The sequence below is a fragment of the Phasianus colchicus genome, chromosome 7, assembly GCF_987193195.1.
Source record: "Phasianus colchicus chromosome 7, bPhaCol1.hap1.1, whole genome shotgun sequence".
Classification (NCBI taxonomy): Eukaryota; Metazoa; Chordata; class Aves; order Galliformes; family Phasianidae; genus Phasianus; species Phasianus colchicus.
This window is the reverse complement of record NC_143442.1, coordinates 31,680,847-31,697,291: the sequence shown is the minus strand read 5'-3', so window position 1 is coordinate 31,697,291 and position 16,445 is coordinate 31,680,847. Positions and strand designations below refer to the sequence as shown.

At 39.5% G+C, this 16,445-nt stretch overlaps 1 protein-coding gene across 1 annotated transcript in view; it reads left to right on the top strand.

Annotated features, from left to right (window-relative positions):
• Positions 1-3,140: 3,140 nt before the first annotated feature.
• The window catches only part of ZNF804A (zinc finger protein 804A), a 455,187-nt gene continuing 441,882 nt past the window's right edge, over positions 3,141-16,445 (top strand). Inside the window, exon 1 of the mRNA XM_090144346.1 lies at positions 3,141-4,759. The gene's annotated coding sequence lies outside the window, so the exon portion shown is untranslated. The remainder of the gene's footprint in view (positions 4,760-16,445) is intronic.

Sequence of the window (16,445 nt, the reverse complement as noted above, 5' to 3'; positions counted from 1 at the left end):
ATGCAGACATAAAATAATGGCTAAATTATTTTCCAGATCCATCTTAAAATTATTTTTCTTATTCTTTTTCTATGTAATCTTGCTTTTTTTTCCTAAAGGCTTAATCCTGCTACTTTTAAAATGGTACATTACCCACAAGATCAAATGAGATCCTGAGGGAAGTATTCAAAGAGAAGGAAAATGGGCATGTTTATAATTCTTCCCGTTTGGCAATTAACTCAAATGCCTAAATTAAAAGAATAGCTTCCCTCGCTTTACCAGATGATTAATAGAGAACATTCCAGTAGGCAATTTGAAATGCTAACCTAAGTTCTTGCTATTAGTATTCTTTTGGAACTCCTGCATATTTTCCCTTGGACTGAGAAACGAGCTTACTTTAAATTATTTAAATTTAAGTGATCTTAATAGCCCTGAAAAGTGTTGGTGGACTTCTGTACAAATACATTCCAACTGATAACAAACAGAAGAGCATTATGCCATAAGGACAGCCAATCTAGAACTGCTTAGAATTTCCTTTGCAGGGTCTTGGCAAATAAACTAGTTCTAAGTGGATATAACTCAATCCAATTATTTCTAGGAATGTAGACTTATAAAAAATATACACTGAAAGTCTATATAATGAATATTTTCTAATTAATTGCCACCATCTTCATTTTGTGTTGTTCTTGTTTGTTTGTTTGTAATATAATTTTTGTACCAGTTTTTATTAATGAGTAATCTACCCTGTGCATGAGAGACTGCAGGAGTCTCATTTTGGCAGAGCTGAGATGGTCTATGTTTAGTTAGATTGTCTGTACACTTGCATCAGGATACCACTTACTTAGGCTTTCACCTCTGTACATATTTAAGATATTTCTTTTCATTTTTCCAGTGTTCTCCTTTTCCCCTGTAGCAGGCTGAACTTCTGCTTTGTGGTAAATATGCTGCAAAAATGGCATAGTGACACAGAAAACAAAATGAATAAACCATTAAGATTTACAATAATGAGCTCACAGAAATCCAGCTTCAATCCCTGTTAAACCAGTTTTCTAAATACTGGAGACATAGTCATAAAGCAAACTAGAATAGCTGCAGATTAGTAAATTAACCATTTAGGAGAGTAATCAACTTTTTGTTGCTTCTTTATATATATTTTTCTACCACACCACAGTCATAGTCAAAGATCTAAAATTCCTAGGTGAAACTGCAAGCAAACAATGATTGGCTTCCAGGTGAATGCTAAGCAGTTTGTAGTGTTGCTTGCAGCTGGGCACACTCTGGTTCTTGAAAACAGTGTAGAACAGCAAACAGGCCGACACGTTTGAAAGAAATGTCATCTGTCCGAGCCTTTTCACTTCTCCATTAGATTTCTGTTTTCTTGGCAAGGTGCTGAAAACTTCCAAAATGTTTTGAAGGTCCATCATGTTGCCATCACTGTTTCTAGTTTGGATAGATATGTGAAAATCTTGGAAAACTTAGTGAAAGTGTTAAACAAAAATAATCATGTGACATTAAACATTCAACCAGACAGAGCCAGCTCTTGTCTACAAGTCTGCTGGACATTCACAGATGTTTATTTCAGATTAGTGGGACTCTGTTATTTCCAGCATAACTGTGTTTTTGTCTTTGGAATATCCTAACATTTTAAAAGCTGCTCTGTTTCTCACTTCAGTCACAACTTACTTTAAGGCTTCTTGTCTCTCACCCCTCAGGCAAGACCTACTTTTGCATAATTTACACAGTCTTGCAATTCAGAAGCTTTCTAGATGATATCCCATTATGCTGTTTAGCTCTTTTGTTGTAAACACAGCTTGTTACTATTGAATGCAAAGATCAACAGATAGCAATGAATGATCATCACTAACTGACTTTGGAAAATATGTTCCACAGAAACAGCTGTCATTAAAAAAAAAACAAAACAGAAAAACTATTATGGATGCTAAGAGTAAGAATACAGACAAGGGAGGGATGAAGAAATTAAAAAAAAAAAAAAAAGCAAAATGTTTCTTTGTATAACCATGATCCTCTTGATTGATTGACGTGAAAGCCATGGCTCTACTGTATCCTGTTGCCTCTTACAAATATTTCACTTCATGTTTGTATATTTAAAGGGCTCAGAGCTGAAGCACAGAAAAACATGAAAGCTAAAATTAGCTGTAAAGACCACATAGCAGAATGTGTAGATTTAACTAACTGTCAGCGTAACTTCTGATTTCCCCTTATCGTATGTGCCATTACTTGACCTGATTTTATGTGTAATGCTTAATAAAATGCAAAAAAAAAAAAAAAAAAAGCCATACATAAAATATATACATATGTCCATGTTTGTGAAAAAATAAACTTTGTTTCCTGATTGCCTATAGTACAGTAATATGTATTCTGTCCTCCCAGTAGATGGATCTGTTCTGTTCTTTCTCCCATATGTATTTGCATCTGCCACAGTGGGAGGCAACCAGTTTAAAAATGGACAAGAAAGCCTTGGACTTAATTCTGATCTCATTTACATTGCTCAGTAATGGAGTCAGCAGCCTTCTGTGCTGAAAATCCATGTCAATTGTGATTTTGAACCCCTTCCCCCATGTAGTGAAAATGCTAAGTCACGATCTAAAGCAGTGATTGAGCACCTGGTGGGAAGGCAGGGCCAACCCAGGGGAGCTCAGGTGCATGCAATGAATCTGATTGACCAGAAGGGCTGGAGCCAGGATCCACCCCTTCCCAGAGCTCATTTAAGGGCTGGCAGTGGGGGGCAGGAGGTTCCTTCTGGAGATTCTTGTATACCTGTGGTCTTCTGGAGGTAAGCAACTTTTTTCCTTTGTTTCTGTGTCTGCAGCTGTTGTATTTGAGTATATTCTTCATTGTTGTAGCCTAGGACTTTGCTACTATGCTATTGTTATTGCACTTCCAATTGTCTTACAGCATTACACCCCAACAAAGCTTTATTTTATTTGGATAGTTGCCAAGCATGTTACAGTACAGTTTCTATGCATACGGGCACTGTTAGAGGCAAATATCCTTAAACATTTTGAGATGGGTAAAAATATTTGGTATATTTTATAAGTATTGCCTTCTGTGCACACTGCTGAAAGTAAACGATTCATCTTTTAAGTCTCTTCAAAAAAAAAAAAAAAAACACACAGATTTTTCTGCCTTAATCATCTTAATCCTTTTTGCTGCCTATGTTTTCTGGTGCTTATCAGTATTGAGTGTTACCTTTCCACCTAAGAGCATTATGAAAATTATTTATGATGGTTTTATCTCTTATACATCTGAATACCTTGTTCCATTTCCTGGTTTTGTTGCACGAGGCCTTCACTGAACCATCCATGAAGGTTTTGTCCAATTTCAGTGTTGTTACTGTTAACTGAATCCTGTTAAATCCTAAGAACCCTGAAAACTGTAGGAAAAAAGTGGACTGCCTTCTTCAGTCCCTTCTTGGATGTTTTTAACAGCATGTTGTTGTTTTGTGCTGTTTGCCTCATTGCATTTAGTTTCTTAACAATCAATTACACTGATATTTGGCAATGCTGGTGAAGAATGTATGATAGAATGTATGATACAGTGGTGAATCATTTCCCTTAATTATAACTGGAATGTTTTCTAAAAGTTAGCAAAATCAGTGAAGAGTAGTTAAAAGGAGAAACTGCTTTACTGGATGCCACAGAAAAGCACAAACAATTAAGTTTGTGGGCTCCTCATTAAAAATGAGAGAAGGATGGCATGCTACGTGTTTCCTAGCAAAATGTGGGTATTGCCAACAGCAGACTGGCAGGAAAAGGGAGCATTCTAAATGAGATTATTTCTCCATTGAAAGGTGATTTGCTGTTAAGAACAACCTTCCTGCTTGCTGTGAGGTTAAAGAAGAGCACACAGCAGAAAATGGTACCTGATAGCAACCACAACTTTCCTGCTCAAAAACTGTTAGCTAAGCACAGGGTATTTGCAGCTCAGAAAAGTGCAGCTTTCCATACAAATCCCAACCTGTGGGCAACTCAGTGCATTGGAATTCACAGAAATGCTTACTGCAGAAATGTTCAGTGCCCAAATTAGATGCCTATTTTACTGAAGCAGTAAAATATTGCAAAATCACTACATGTGCATGCTTTCAAGTTGGCTTCAGACTGGACTTGCAGTAATATCGACGTGGTCAGACCTCTGCCATTAAAAACAGATGGTATGTGAGCACTATGCAGTCACAGCTGAGGACGCTTCAGTGCTGACCCTCCTCTTGCAGAGGCCGTGCCTTCACGTAGGTGTCGGTAACACAGATGAGAGGAGTGAGTTATTTTCCACAGTTTCTGAGCTGGGCCAGGGCCGTTTTGTAAGCACAGCAAATGCTCTGGAGGGACAAGAGTGAGAAGCAGAGGACGGACACCAAGTTCCACGGCGCTTCACCGCCTGTCCCGGGAGCTTGCGGCACGCACCAGCTGGCCGCAATCGAGCAAGCAGCGGTTCAGGTGCGCGTGGTGGATTCAATGAACCAACCAGCGGCGTCGGTTTGCTCGGACAAACCATCCCGGCTGCCGCGCGGGTTCGGGTTGCTGAGCAACAGCCGCCTGCAGCCCGCGTGCGGCAGCTCGAGCTTCACCACAGCGGGCTGGGCGGGCGGGCGGCTGCGCTTCGAGTGGTAAAAAGTACTTTTACAGACAAAAAAAACGTTGCCCCGTGGGGCACGGCGACGTTGGAGCTGAAGTTCCCGGTGTTTGCCTGCTCTGTGGGAGCTGCGGAGGCTGAGCTACGTGTGCCTGTGGGCGCGGCCCCGGGCGCCGTGCTCTGCTGCGAGGTACGGCTCCCTCTCATCTTCCTGCAGGTCTGAACCACAAGTCCCGTCGTGTTCAATACAGGCTCAAAAGTAAGCTGAGTTCTCCAGGAACGGCCTCATAGCCGTTCCTCTGAGAGAGGGAGATGGAGGCGCTTGGCTTGTTCTGACCTTGCTGTGCTGTCCCCTCTCTGCGTGCTGTCAGCTGGTGTTAAAATCCCTGCCCTCCAGAGACCTCGGCAGATCCTTTTCCAACCTGTGCTGTTTCATGGAGCCTTCCGCCCATGGTGCAGGGCTTTGTCTGCTTATTTTATTGAGTTCTTTCTACTCACTCAAAGCACTAACATAGTGTTCCAGCACAGAATGGGAGCCCCAATCTTGATATTGCACATTACAGCTTCCTTACTCTCCCATAGCAGATGTATCCAGAGTTAGCTTTAAAGTTTGATGCCTCTTACAAAAGAGGAAAAGATGTCCCCTTCTTGAGCGTCTTTCAGATTACTTTGCAAACTACAATAAACTAGAAAGCAAAATCTGAAATGCCTGGCTGTGTGAGTTCAGGATAATGTACTAGGCACTGTTATCTGCTGTGGTAAGTGGAATAGAATCAGCCCGGCACAGATAATGATTCCTTCGTATCTGTTTTGCTGAGGTACTTGGAATATCTACCCTGGCTTCAAAGGACTGTAAAATCTGACAATTTGCAGGTTTGCATTCTGAATTTTTATCTGTTTTCAGGGTCTGCCAGCTATATTGGAATGATATTGTACATATTATGTATGGGGAAATAGAAAGCTATCATCTCAAAATAGACCATAATATTGCACCTTATTAAAAAATACAAGTGGATTTTCTGCCAGCAACCATGACTTATGATAACGACTGTTATCAATATGCAATTACTTCTGTTACCCTAGAACATATTGACATTCATTTATTTAAAGATAATGTAACACATTTGTATTCATTGAGGTAATCTATGGAGATGATTAAATGCGAGTGCCCATCTTATACCAAACAGTAAAATGAAAAAAAATTGTAATCAGGCCTTCTGCATTGCCTAAAAATAGGCTGTATTAAATTCTGGAAATTGCATTTGAGCTTATTTGAAACACTGGCAAACAACCATAAAGAAGGAAAAGCACAACTTGGGTGATTACTAATTCCTGCATTCATCGTTTCTAATAGTGCAGGGGGAAGTTGGTAATAAGGAAAAAAATGAAGCAAAACTGTAATCCGATGTTTGTAGAGTGGGGTGCAGAACTTGCAGTGTGGAATAGGAGCCCATTTAAGCAGCGAATCTTAGTGGAAAGTGTGTTTAAATACATCTCTTGAAAGCGTGGAGGGTAGGTGCACCAATAGACAGGCATTTAAACATGCTGTTAAGGTTCTGATTTATTGTTTTACCCTATGAATGCTTCTGCTAGGCTTTGCAGACAACTCAGGATTTTCAGGCTTTGAACTGAAATGTCTTTTTCGTATGTATCATTGGGCTGTGTGATGAGAGTGGTACTCCAGTGGCAGGTTGTTATCACAGTAAAGCATGGAGGTCTGCTCCAGAGCCGTGAAGCATTTTCAATACCCTGAGTTTGGAAGTATTCTGGTGGCATTTAAGTGAAGCTCAGCACGTTTGGTTCCCTAATTATATAGTATGAAACATAACAGGCTTTTTAATGAGGTACTTTGTTGGTTGCTTGCTAAATCTAAGACTTTGAGACAAAAATCCCGTTTATGGTTTTGATTCCTTGGTTAAAGGTTGCAGATGTCAATGAAGGTCAACCACTTCAGAGCCAGACTGCTGGTAAATGGTTGTCTTATTTCCAAATAATGACTGCATTTAATATTACTAAATGTGCATGTGCATTGCTAAGGATGTTTCTGAAATGAATGCATCCATAATATGAATGTGCAGTTCTAAACCTTTTGTTGTAGAAGGGCATTCTGCCATAATAGCCATGCGTAGGTTTGTAGCCATGTGGTTAGAGGAGTCTGCCTTGGTTGCTTCTGTCAGTAACTGCAAAACAAAAAGGTGATTTCAAGAGGACTGTCTCCAGAATGTTATTGTACACAACTTTTTTCTTTAAAGATAAATGAAAATTAGGTTACACTTCCTTTGTAGCCTAGAGTTAAGTGGAAGACAGCGAAGAACTCTTACGTATGCAGCAGTTCCGAATGTGTATCAAACAAACAAAGCTGTTTAAGTCAACTTAGATGTCTATTACTTTGTGTGGGACTTCGCTGCAGTATTTCTAATAGTGTTAGTAGTTTGTCTTCCCATTTATCTGAGTATCAGTCTAACTTTAGTTTCCAAATGTGCTTCAGGTTGTCACTGTAAGTGCCCCTCAGTTACCAGGAGTTGGCAACCCAATGCATCAAATGTAAGAGTGCAGTGTCTCCCATTTGATTTGAGCTAATGGTTTGCTCATCTAGTGCTGCAGGAGTGTCTGTTCTTCCTATGAATAATTCCTTGTGAACTCTCAGTGCTTATGTGTGCTGAGAGCTCCTGCTGGAGCTGCAAATGCTTAGGAAGCTGTTTCATCCATCAAATTCTTTATGTACTTCTGCACAAGTCAGCAAATGGGTCCTGCTCTGTGCCCTGACCCTCATCTTAGGTGAACTTGTTCTTTATTGGAGAAAGTTGATGCAGACACTACGGTCCTTTGGGGGAGCATTCACAGTTGTTTAATTTTGTCAGGCTTGTGGTGCCCCTCTCCTGGTAGTTCAACCTTCCTGACCTCTGTTCATCTGTGATATGAAACCCTTGTATTTCCACCAGGCAGCTGTTATGAGTTACTGAATATAATTGACTTAGTTTGCTCTTCAGACTGTCACTCCATTAAAAAAAAAAAAAAAAAAAAACACAAAACCAATGATAAATAGCATTTTCTGTTCCATGACAGAAATTTTCTGGACTCGTAGCTAGAGACTTGTGTGTAGTAAACTGGTAAATGACTTGGAAGATGAGCATCAATAATACCAGGTTTATTTTCAGAACCTCTGTCTCCCAGTGCTTTTGGACTAAGAAAGCTGTGTGGGATTTTTGTCTGGAGCTTTGTTCACTGTCTCCTAATTCCTTACCCTGGCCCTTAAGGGACAGTTTGCCTTCTCAGTGGATGCCTGAAGGTTCCATGCAGTACTGTGGATGTAATCCAGGGTTTGTTACACTGCTTCATAAGGTGTTAGAGCTTCCATATACCACAGCAGGCACCTTTCCTCAGTCTCCAGCATAACTTGGCAGCTCTCTATTAACTGTGTTCTTACTATTTCTACTATCTTTTCTCATTTGAATGCTAGTTTACTTCTGCAGTTCCCTATCTGAAACCCTTAAAGTTTGTCTCATCCTTCTGTGCATAGGTAATGCTGCTAAAATGGCAGCTGAGCTGACAACCCTCTGATGTGGAGCACATCCAGTAGCAGAATTTTAATCCTCAAGGGTCAGCTTCTCACCTGTGAAGTGCGTTTCCCAGCACAGTACTTCTGGAAGATGAGGCTGTCTACTCCTCAGTAAAGTGAACTGTAAAGAAAGATGGGCAGGAAGGGATATACCTCAAATGAAAACCTTTCCTCTGTAACATATTCTTGCAGGATATTTAATTGTGTTCTTGCAGTTGGTCCAAATAACAAGCTTCAGAAAATAGTATGATATTAAACCTCTATGATACAGAAGTAGAGGCTTTTAAAATAAACATAGTAATGAAGTCTTCAGCCAAAAACCCTTTGGAAAGGTTTCAGCACTGTAATTTAAGTGGCCAGATATCTACATATAATTTTTCATCAATTACTGTATATAGCATTTGGGGTTGTGAAAAACTGATAGGGTTGACAGTCACTTGGTTGACATCTTGTTGATGAAATATCATTTCCTCTGACAACCCTGCTGAGTCGTCCTACTCATAGTAAATGGATGAGCTAATACAATTCTTTTTTTAATTGCATTTGCATTTAAAACTGTGTTAAGTGACACCAGATGCCTTCCTGCATAGCTCAGACACAGACCTTTCTGCTACTTCCTTCTGGCATGCTGCTTAAGCAACATCAGTGTTAGAGCAAATGCACTGCTGTGTTTCTACTGTGTTTAGAGTGGGGAAGAAATACGGAACTTCCAGATTGAGATGCTTTTTGTGAGGAAGTTCAAGCATGGAGCCATCAATTTGTGGTTCTGTAGGTGAGCAAAAAAGCCTGGAATAGCTCATGTCTATGAAGATAGAGTAGCACAAGATTAGATTGATTTAGCAGTGACCTCTTGTCTCACTTTATGTGGAATAAAATTATAAAGTAATGGGGTTGTTGGGGTGAAAATAAGGTCTGTGTGCACTGATTGTTTACTTCCAGATTTACTCTTCAGAAAAAGAAACAGTTTAATGTACTGCTGTTCTGAGAAGGGTATTCCCAGCTGTACAAATCATGAAAATAGGCCAAAATAGCAGATAAGCACACACAGAAAGGGAGCTACTGAATCCAGTTGGCTGAGGTTGATGTTCTGCTTTCATTTTTCTCAGTGTTTTAACATTTTTGCAGGTATTAGCTAACCATCAAGTTGTTTATATGACTACAAATTAGCAGTATTCAATGTGGGGCAATTCATATGTAGTGTTTGGCATGGTAAATCAGGCTGGCTTGTCTTTTTACTTGTGGCTTCCCTGGAGAATTATGAATGAGTGTACTGGATGCTCTGCAGGTTAGCTGGATTTTGCTCTGAGTTTGGGGAAGGATGGACTGTCCTGGTAATGGCTTGTAGAGCCCTTCCTAAGGCCCTGACCTTAAATACTAGTTGTGTGATTTAAGGAAGGGGTTTGCCTTTAGGTACTTAAATACAGTGTAGCTTCAACCACTGTAATCTTCAATTCTTCAGTTCAGTTTTCAATTATTAAGTTTTTGAAGGTGTGATTGAAGGAAAAGTAGGGCCTATGTTGTGTAGATGCTGAGTGTAGCCTGTGCCTCTTCTTTATTCTTGTGCTTTGAACAAGGCTAGGCACTTTGTCATCACTTAAATAATACAGTGTAGCCTATTAAACAGAACATTTAATGAAGGTACATCTTGCTGTCTGGCTGTGATTATAAATTAATTTTATTTCCATCCACACTTAAGAGGTTATTGCCCAAACATTAATTGTTATCTGGGGAGTAACTAATTGTTGGAAGATAGAAGGAGACTCTTCCTCTGCTGGCATGTGTTTGATGCTTGCAATCTTGTGCTGTGCTTGTGTTATGATGTTACTATTACTTGTAAAGCAGTTATGTAAAAGAAAATATTAAGTAGTCAGTTTTCTTCCACAGCAGAAACTGGCATAAACTTTTACAGCATTGAAATCAAAATGGAATAGTATTCTTTAACAATCAATAAGGAAGTGAAGATTCACACGCACAAATATGATGGCTAGAACCTGAATGGTTAACTCAAAGCAGCAGGTGACTGTAAGAAGCTGAGGCACTGTTGACCCTTTCTAGTCACAGATCTGCCAGCAGGGTTCTGGTGGCTCAAGGTGGTGAGTAGTTCACAGTCTGTATTGGGATTTGGTGGCTGTATCTACACAATATGGGGAAGTTCCTGAGTTTTAAGGCCTCCATAATCCCATCCTATCCATGGGCTCCAAATAACTGTTAATGTTGCATGCTTCGAAGTTCCCTTATGGGGGTGGGATGGAATCTGTGAAGTTTTTGTCTGTAAATTTGTATTTTTCTAAACATGTTCAACTACTTCGTAAAGAGTCACCAATAAAATGCTAGTGTGCTCATGTTTGGAAAAGATGGACATAGTTCAAGTGAAGCCTAGCTCTGATGTTTAGTAGTTCTTGGAGGGAAGTGCTTCTGCAAATGGCTTTTCAATTAGATGCAATGTATGGGAAGTTTTTCAAGAGTTAAATCAGTGCAGTGAGTTTACATGTCAGGTTCTTCCTATTTTCTTTCATATCTCCATAGCATTTGTCAGCAAAAGCTGTATTGTGACTTTTTCCTCTTAACTGGCAGGTAAAATTCAGGGTTATCATTAAATAACTTGAGTGGAACATGGTGTTTAAATCCTACTGTAAATTTTGAAATGACTTCCATCTGAGAATTTACAATAAGTTTATGCACACAAAAATAGAGGTAGTAATTGCCATGAGAGATGAATGGTTGAATTTTATGGTAGGAAGGCTATTGTTTTGTTTTAGCAAAGAAATCTACCTAATAAATCCAGCAAGTCTAGTTAATGTTCAACTGTGAGAGGCTATTTAATGCTTCTCTTTATGAATGATTTAACTAGAAAGGGCAAGCAGTGCCCTGCCAAGTGTCTTAAAACAGACGGCTGAGTAGACTGGTTTCTTTTTCCTCCATTCTGATTTCTCTTCTAGGAGTTGAAGCAATCTGCTGGGTTGGTTTTCTCCTATGTAAGCAAGAACAAAAGCTGAAAACAGAACTCAGCCTAAACATATGAAGGACTTTGTGTATGATATGTGATGTTCTTTTACCAAAAAAAAAAAGCATGCTGCTAGAAACTTTAATTTTTGGAAGTAGGATGTATGCAACAGATGGCAAGGCCTTGGGAGCAAGCTGGCTCAGGAAGATGCTAGACATAGCAGATATGTGACCTACTCGTTAGTTTGGTACAATATGTTGCTTGGTGCCCTGGAGGATGTAATTTCTGGTGACTGACTAATGAATGATTTCAACAGCTGACAAATTAGCAGAAGAATTGCTAGCTCAATTCTTCATCAAGTGAAGAAAGGTCTGCAGCATCTTGTGAGAATAGCTGAAGATCATCACATGTGCGGGGTATTTGTTATGGGCATTTCTGAAACAAGAAAATGTAGACTTGAATTAACAGTAACCATTTAATAATTCACTAAGGAGAATTTGGGCTGTAATCATTGCAGTGAGTTAGGGATATTGAAGTTGTAACTTTCTCTGTAGGTAACACACCTTTTTGGTTGGTTTAGGTTGACTTTCAGATCAGTTCACCCTGAGAGCATCTCAGTTCCCTCCATTTCCAAATATTTTGTTCAAAATACTTGCATCTTCCAGTTGGCATTTTTATTGTGTTAAATGAAGGTTTTCTTTAAAACTATGCAGCATTCTGTTCAGCACTGGTTGGATATTTTTGCAGAAGAAAATTATCCAGGTTTTAGGCAAGACTTTCAGAGTTCTCGAGAATCTTGAACAAGAGTTGAAAATCAAGAGCGTGTGTAGTAAATCCAATTTTAAATAAGAAACTGAATTGTCTGTTTACAGTAGCTCCTTCTTATTAAACTTTACCTTTGTATATGATAGCTGTTATCTGTGGATTAGCCTTCTGTTTAAGGATTCAGTTAGGTTTAAATTTAAATTGGTATTCAGAAATGTTTCATCAATTTTTTTTTTTGGAGAGAAGTGCAGAGTATATGGATATTAAGACAGTGATAACTGATGTTAGTGTAATTACTGTGGACTTCAATTTGTATTAATGACAAGCTACAGTTGAGAAATTAATTTTAGAAGATGAATGTTGGTATGCATTTTTGAGATACGACTGGTTTAATGCTCCTAGGAATGGGGCTTCTTTATGGAAAAAATGCCTTCATGGGCAACATGCACCACAAAGCTCAGGGGCAGAGGTCCAGGTCTTTGTGCATAGTGGGATCTCATGAACCCGGGGCCATGACTTAAAGGTGGCCACAGGTTGGGCCAGGACAGCAGTACATGTATGGGCTGGAAGTTGTAGTGAGTCAGTGCAAACTTGCTTTGCAGAGTTGTAAGCAGTATTCTAGTATTGGCTTTGAAAAATAAGTGCTGTCTATTGGTGCTTGTGTGTAGCCCACTTTTTTTTTTTAACATGAGAGATAGCAAAGGCTTGTGGAAGAAAACATTTGGGTCATCAAAACAGTGAATTAGGAAGATGGTGCTTACAGAAGGATAGGAAATGTCTGAGGGAAGCAAGGTTGTTGCTCTAAACTATGTAGAAGTAGTAGAAATGCATGGTCCTGAGAACAAGTGGCTCTGAGATGATATTGCAGAAATACATGGAAAAGCCTGATTTTGAAGATGAGAGAAATTGCCAAGGCTTCAGCATGAGTGAGAAGGAAAGGATTCTCTCATCCTGCAGGTGATGATCTTGAGGGTGGGGAACGCCAACTTGCATAACATAAATGAGTAGGAATGTAGGACTTCAGGATTTGCTTTGCTGAGCTATGGCTGATGGTAGCTCTCCTATGTCAGAATAGGGAAGTGGTGAGCTCTTCAGAAGTGACTGTGTTTGTATTTGCAGAGACCATTCCAGGGTCACAGTGTAGAGGGAAGTGACAGAAGAACAAATGTCCTTTGAGTTCATATTCCCCTTTTGGAGGCTGAATTTAGACTGTCTGTTATAGGAAGGATTAAAAATCTGGAGAATTGAATTTGTTAATCCTTCAAGCTCATTCATGGAGGTCATTTCCTTAAATCACTCCTGTTTTTCCCAGTTGCTGTAGGCACATCCCTGTGAGATCTTTGGAAGAACTATTTTAAAATGTCTCCTGTCGGCATGCATCTATTTGTCTCTTAAAACCTTGAGGCAATTTCTGTTCCATATATCACTATTACCAACAAGTCAAGCTGAATTTATTTACTGTATTGGATGTTTTTTAAGAACCAATCACTGTAACAGTTCAGGTGTTCTGTAACTGTAATTGTGCAGAACTTGTGTAGCTTTCTCCTTTACATCTGAAAGAGTGTTTGAACTGGGAAGTTTGTTATGCAAATCAGTGCCTTGACACTGATGAAATGGTAGTGTACAAAGCAGTAGATAATGTGCTGATAGTTACTTCTGTTCATGCCTGAGTGTGATGCTATTCCAGAAAAGAGAATCTTCAAGTAGTAAGAACTAGGGATTTGGTTATATTTAAATCTATTAAATCTAGAGTGCCTTCTGCAGTGTTTTGTAGTTGTTGTTTCTTAGTCCCCTTGCATCAGAAACACTGGTTTCAATGTTGTAAGTTGCTTGTGGTCTCATGTCAGCATGTTCTGTACGATGAAGTCCTGCCCAATGGAGGATTCCTGTGAGGTAAGAAATAAATTAAGTCCTAGTGCATTGCTTCAGGCCTTGGCATACATTGTATTGTTTCTCTGGTATTTGTCACCTTTCTAACTACACAGGAGGAGAAATGTTTCTTTAGGAAAAGACTGTGGTGATCACCTGGGGTGATGCACAGCAGTTGTTGATTCCTGTTCAAGTGACTTTGAGATCATGTGATTAAGTATCATTGTTGGGTTTCACACTTCAGTTTGTCTTGACATGCTTTCAGGGAACAAATGGTCTCCTTTTGGGTTTTAAGCAGACTGGTTCCATTTGCAGCAACACAAAGTAAAAGGTTTGCAGTAAGAGATTTGTTCTCTTGACATGTGTGAAGTTTGTCTGTGGAAAGATCTTCAAGTACACCGATAATACTGCAAATACCTTCTGGCTTGAAGAGCACAAGTCCCTACTTTGTAAAAAGGCTCTGCAATTTGTTAATAACTTTGGTCTGTTTAATTTCTTCAGTCCAGATATATTCATCAACAGCCTCTTGAGTGTATAGAATATCTAGGTACTGCAGAGAACTTTGATCAGAGTTGCATGTTTTCCATGGGGAGACAATATTAAAGTAGTCTAAGTGTTAAAGGACATCTCATGGTGTCTGTCTGAGATGGCTTAGTTGACTTGTTGCCACTAGGCAGTATGTTGAAATTGCTATAGCTAGCTCAAAGTTGGATTTTTTTTTTTGCTGTGGAATGGACTAAGAAATGAACAGACTGCTTTCTGAACAGATCAATATAAACTTCTACTTTCAAATTGTTCCAAAATCATAACTGTTGAAGAACAAATAAGTCCATGCAGCATTAACAACTCATTACCATTTAAAAAGCAAAGGGAAAAATTGCATAATATTACTGATAAATTAATATTTAAACAATTTGAGGTCAGTAGATAATGGGGAAACTTGTTGGGTTGTATGGCTTGCTGTCCTTTTGACTGGCACTGATTGTAAATATCAAGTGAGCAAGTAATTGCTCTGTGATCAACTTAAAATAAAATGCACCAGGGCATCACAAGCATACCTGGCAGGCCAAACTCTCTTTGGATTCAGGTGAGCAGTGACTTTTTTGTCATAACTGCATTATAGTGAAATACAGGAGAGCATCGAGCATCTTACTGAGACCTCTGCCACATGCAGTGCTGATCTGCAGTTAAGATCACCTTTGGAAATGGACTTATCTTTTTGCAGCAATAAATCATCTTTTGGAACAAAGTTTGAGGACATCTCTCAAACTGCACACGTGCTCCTGGGTGTCAGCTGTGGGCTGATGGTCTGTACTTGTACAGCAGCGAGATCCTTTCATCAAATCCTGGGTTATGTTTGGAAGAGGTGTCGCAAATCCTGCATATACAGCAAGAATGGGGTCATCCACTTCTACCATGTAGACATGGTGACTACTAGGTAAATGTGTGGCTCTGGAACGGGGCTCCTCTGTACCTTGGAAGAGTTGGCAGCCAGTAGAGGAATGTCCAGAGTTCTGTACTTAGCGATCCTGGCCCAAGCTTATGCATGCCTAGCTTCAGCACCCTGAGGGGCCAGGACTCTCAACGCTGTGGGAGCTTAGCACTGGAGATCTGGCCTAGATGTATTTCATAGTAAGTTAAAGGTAGGCTTCAGGGGGTTAAGTGAGTGAAAATGACATAGTTGTTGTCTGTACTAGACGAGGTTGATCAGTGCTTAATGATGCTGTATTACATTTAATGAACCCAACTGCCAGGAAGAACATAGAAGCACTGAACTAGCCATTAACCTATAGCTCATGAGGGTATTTTGCTGGAACATCTGCAAGTAGATGGGAGCTAATAAGTGAGTGTACTTACTGGAGAAAGCTACGCTCACTTAATTGTTTGATTAATCTAACGAATTGGACTGACATCAGTGAATTGGCCAGTAAATCCCTGCTGTCTAATGCTGCAGCTTTACTGAGCAGGTATGCAGGATGTGTTGGCTTCTGTGCTGTAGTGACAGTGCTGGGGATGTGGTTGGTGGGTGTGGGGTGCTGCTGTTACACCCCAGGAGCCCTTCAGGTCCTATTTTGTTTCCATTTGTACATGGAATGGAAAACGTGATACTTGAATCCAAGTTATTTTTCTGATCTGGTTATCTTTCTCTGAAGAGTGAAAACCTTTGATAGTTACATAATTGAAGATGCTCTCAAAATACAGAAGAAATACAGCAGTGAGAAATGGTAATGAGTAGCAGCAGATGTGTGGTGGTTTTTTATTTTATTTTTTTAAGAGCAATTATGGGAGGGTAATTACAGACAGAAATGGAGCCCACAGCAACAGTGAGCTTTATCAGGGAGTTCTCAGGAGTGAAACAAGAGTGTATAAGCAAGAATACCTTTGAACATCAAAGAAGAAAATGAGAAGTTAATTCTTAAAAGTGAGAAAATTGGAAATGTGACTTCTTTTTGTGCTGTCTGCATGCTCTGTTACCAGATATGCAGCCTGTTAGCTGCTTTTTTGTGTAGGCTGATAAACAGCAGTGTTCAGGAGGCAGTAATCACTGCACAACTCTAATGAATATTTAAAAAAAGCCTTTTATGAAAAGGCAAAAGTGGCTCTACTTAATGTGCTTCCAAAGAAGACAAATATGTAAGCCTTTTATTTTAATTATCCCTATGTTTCTATTATTTCATCATCTGGGTTTTAGTGAGGTATGAAATTTAAGTACTAGTATGCTTGTTCTCAGATGTTAAA